Source organism: Ascaphus truei, unplaced genomic scaffold (assembly GCF_040206685.1).
Source record: "Ascaphus truei isolate aAscTru1 unplaced genomic scaffold, aAscTru1.hap1 HAP1_SCAFFOLD_1714, whole genome shotgun sequence".
NCBI lineage: Eukaryota > Metazoa > Chordata > Amphibia > Anura > Ascaphidae > Ascaphus > Ascaphus truei.
Window position 1 is genome coordinate 64328 of NW_027454610.1, and position 4633 is coordinate 68960.

The window sequence follows — 4633 nt, forward strand, 5'->3', positions numbered from 1 at the left end:
ATAACTTTTCCATTCTTCATTACTGCAAAAAGCAAACAAAACAAAACCACATTGCATTACTATTTTCAAAATGGATTGAATGGCATATTCAACAGTGACTGTGTGATGCCAATATTCCCCACTCACTCGTAGTGAAGCACATATTGTACTAGTGTTGAAAGTAGGCCGGTAGAGTCAGGTACGCAGTACTGATAAAACAATAAGTGCCCGTCGTAAGTACCAGCTCCGCAACAGTGCGGGCATCACATTAGTGACGTGGATGAACATATATGGATAAGCCCATATTAAGGCATCACGTGACCAGAGCCGTCACTGACTGGGTATACGTAAAGACGCAGGGAGATGCAAGGAAAGGGAGGGAGAGAGACAGGGAGAAGATGTGAAACGGAGGAAGGCACGGATGGAGGGAGTTCTTCCGAGCTTCTGCGGGCCTCTCTCTTTCACTGGTGCATGCCGGGAGCTGGTCCCAACATCCACAAAGTGTGTGTGTATTATTGGTTGTATTTTATGGGGGTAGGAGGGTAGTGTGTATATTGTGTGTGTGGGAGTATTATATTGTGTGTAGAGGTGCAGAGGAGAGTACTAGATTGTGTATCTTGTGTAAGGGTGTTGTGTATATTGTGTTTGGAGCTATAATATTATTGGGGAGATTAGTATTGAGGAGGTATTATAGTGTGTATTGTGGGGAGTATTAGTGTGTGTATTGTTTGTGGGTGACAGATGCTGGGGGTATGCAGCAATCCCTGCACTGAGGTCCGAGGCGGCTCTGCATCGCTCGCACACACTGTGGATGACCAAGCATGTGCCCATGATAATCATGGCCTTAGAGGGATGAGTGTGTCAGAGCCTAGAAGGGGCATATATATGATGGAGGAGGGAGGAGGAGGAGGGAGGAGGAGGAGATGATAGCATTGTAAAAGTTAACAAGATAGTTAGTTTAAGCAGAAAGTGAGGAGAGGTTAGAGATAAGGGTAGATGTCAGAGGAGAGAGTTCAATTAAGCTGAGGTATCGAGTAGGACAGGGGTGAGGGGAATGAGAGGTGGTGGATGAGAGCAGAAGAGGTCATGTACAAATAGACCTTGTTAGTCAGAGAGCAGTCATTCCAGAGGGCACGTGAGAAGTGAAGAGTAAAGTGAGACATGGAATGTGGATTACATTAGATGGGTTAATACGCTTAGCAGGGAGGTGGAGAGAGAGAGGCAAGAGGCAGAGAGTGGTGCAGGGGTTGAGGAAGAGATGTTGCATGTACCTTATCAGAACATTAAAGAACATCAATTCACACTGGTGCAGAGTTGATGATGAATCCAGTTCACCTCCAATTCAATTTTAACAGAAATGTTTCATTCTTCATTACTGAAAAAAAAGAAAAGTAAAAAACATTTCATTACTATTTTCAAAATGGATTGAATTCCCCCAACAATGACTATGTGTTACCAATATATCCCTCTCAGTCCCACTGCAGCATATACTGTACCAGTGTGAAAGTAGGAAGGTACACAGTACCGGTAAAACAATACGTGCCGGTACTATGCACCATATGAATTATAAGGGGATGTAAATCTCCCAGTCTCTCTCCATATCCGCAACAGAGCGGGCTCCGGTCAGTGGCATGGATGCCCATATATGGGTATGCTCATATTTGGGCATCCCATGTCACTGACCGGAGCCGGCTCTGAGTATAGGGATATATGCGGAGACGCAGAGGTGCAAGGAAATGGGAGGAGGCACGGTGAGAAACAGGGAGAGACCACAGGAAGATAGAGGGCAACAACTTCCACAAGGTACTTGTATGGGTATAATTGTTTGTATTTTGTGCAGAGGGGGTAATTTCAGATAAAATACAATTCTCCACCCTCTACGAAACAATTCCACTTTGTTCAGTAAGCCAGAAAGTCTTGGTCCCATGTGGACTGAATTTAATGCAAATAAGGTCCTTAATACACAAGTAAAGAATAAAGTTACTTATTCTCTACTGTAAGAAGTGCCACATTGCCCACTATTTGGGTCCTGTGCCCAGATTGTGACCATGCATGGCAGAGGTGAGATTCCCCCAACTCCAATTTGCTACACTCTCCAAGAGAGATAATTGTGATCAGAGGTGGAACTAGGGGAGGGTGTGAGCAGGGTCACTGCCCAGGGAGTAACCTGACTGGGGGCACGGAAATCTCATTTAGTGCATATGTTGCGGCACTGCATTGATTGACCGGTCAATCTGCACTGCTGCCTGTCACAGTGACATCCTGATCGGGCACTGTGATCAGCTATAGCACTGACCCAGGTGAGATAGTTCAGCACTTTACAAGGAGGGAACAGATGTTGTGGGTGACAGATGCTGGAGGTAGGCCAAGACTGTTGGCCAGAGTAACGTGGAGACTTACTGCACTCTGCATGCCCATCCTCTCCCTGACATCAGGGGAAGGAAGTGGCCCTGGGGTGTGTGTAGGTATGCCAGATGTCAGTGTATGCATAAGTAAGTATGCCTGTGTAGTGGGAGGTGTAGGGGCGTTAAGCTGGAGGACTTAAAACAGGCACAAAAGCACATAGATACCTCTGATTATACCGCACCAAATGCTGATAATATCATGCTGTAGCTGCACTTTACAGAAGATGATGCAGATGTCATCATTGGTTGGTGGGTTCATTAAATCAATCCATCATATCATAACCACACTGTGCATATGATGTACTGAATCAGTAACACCAGGAAGACATCTCCATGTTAGGAGTAGAGTTGAAGTTAACAGAATATGTCCAGCACTGTGGTGTGTAGCCCATAAATAATAATTGTGCACATTACCAGAACAACATACTGTCAACTGCAAGATCATTTTGCTGTTTGTAGCGTATGCTCATCCTGTACAGTGTTGTAGTAGATCCGTCTCTTCAGTGTTCACTGCAACAAAAGTAAGACATTGCATTAATATTACAGACGTTTGGGGGCTGAAATCTCACTTCGCTGCGGACAATTTCCCTTTGCATAAGATTCTTGTGATTATGTCAATGATGATCAATAACTGCATCATAACACAGCCGCTCTATACAGAAGATGTACTTGCTCTCAATGGTCATGGAGGTAATACGTCACACAATGTACAGATATAGCAAGGATTATTTCTCCCACTGGTGCATTATGGCATTATGATGGGAAATGTTGTGAGATTCTGCATTATCAGCATCACTGAATCTTTTGGAAATTAAGTGATATTCTATGTTTTAATGCAATATTATGGATGATCAGCCGGTAAAATAATAATAGCTTGCTGTATCTGTAGCCATGCTCTACCCATGATGTGCTGAACCAATGACTGCAGAGAGATTCAGAGTGGTAAACATGACTGGAACGCATCTCTGAATAATGGGCAGCAAAGCAGTGCAGAATAGGAGGTGAAAGTATTTAAAATGGAAGATCCTTAGCAGCTGTGTGGGGAGTAGACAGTACAGACTGACCAAGTAAATGGTAAAAGGAGTAACTTCAACATTACTTGGCTTTGTTCTCCACATTGAAGCTTTCCTCCTCTTTAAATCACTAATACTGATGCCATGTGTAACCTGTACTGAGAGTTATATAATCTACTGGCCTAGATGAAACCATATGATGCAAACAGGATCCATCCCACTCCAGATTCATAGAATTGAACCACCTCAACCTTTCATAACAATCACATAGAACTGCAGCTGTGCGCTACTGCACATGTTCTTGTTATGAATGGTAGTAGATGTGGTCCTTGGGTCTTTACTTCATACTGTAGCCACCCTCTACTCATGATGTATTGAATCAACGAAAACTTGCATGGTTCAGATCACAGGAAGGGGTAGAGTAGAGATGAAAATATTCAATGTGAAACCCGTAGCAGCCGGATTGTGTGGAGTCAATAAAACGACAAATACTAAATGGTAAATGAGAAATATACACATTGCTTATCTGTCTCTGTGTAGTAATTTTCCTTCTCTTCAACTGTCCTTCAAATTTTCTCTTTTGCAAGAAAAGGAACACATGGCTTCAATATTCACTTCTGTTCTGCAGTCATCCCTCCTGAAATAAAAGTTAAGCATCGCATTGTTATTATGATAATACATACAATAAACCTTGCTCCAAACCATTTGATGCAAAGCAAATCCACCTCCCACCCACAGCTGTGCTCCTTCTAGAGCATGCATGTCAAACTCCAGTCCTCGAGGGTCCCAAACAGGCCAGGTTTTCAGTAGGGATATCCTGAAAACCTGGCCTGTTTGCTGCCCTCGAGGACTGGAGTTTGACATCCTTGTTCTTGAGCTTCTACCACGCAAGTCATCCATGTGAGTGACACTGTACTGCAGTCCTGGTCTGCACACAATCTACTGAATCAATGACATCACACTGTAAAGGCAATCTACAAGATGTATTAGTTGTCCACACTTCCGAAATGTTACTTTTATGTCCAAATCACTTATTCCCATGACCTGATATTTGTATTTGTTATTTATAGGATTGTCACAAAGAGTTGATGAGGTCACCAAATGATAGTATGTAGAGAGAAAGAGAGATCTCAGAACAGAGCCCTGATGTATACCCACAGACAGATCAATAGAAGACGAAGACATGTTAGCAACAGAGATGGAGAATGTGTGACAGGAAAGTTATGATGAAAACCA

At 43.3% G+C, this 4633-nt stretch overlaps 1 long non-coding RNA gene across 1 annotated transcript; it reads right to left on the reverse strand.

Annotated features, from left to right (window-relative positions):
- Positions 1-1249: 1249 nt before the first annotated feature.
- Positions 1250-4160, reverse strand: LOC142476766 (uncharacterized). Its single transcript, XR_012791971.1, has 3 exons — positions 3915-4160; positions 2799-2894; positions 1250-1354 (listed from the first exon to the last, which is right to left on the reverse strand). It is a non-coding gene; the product is annotated as an uncharacterized LOC142476766 (long non-coding RNA).
- Positions 4161-4633: the final 473 nt, after the last annotated feature.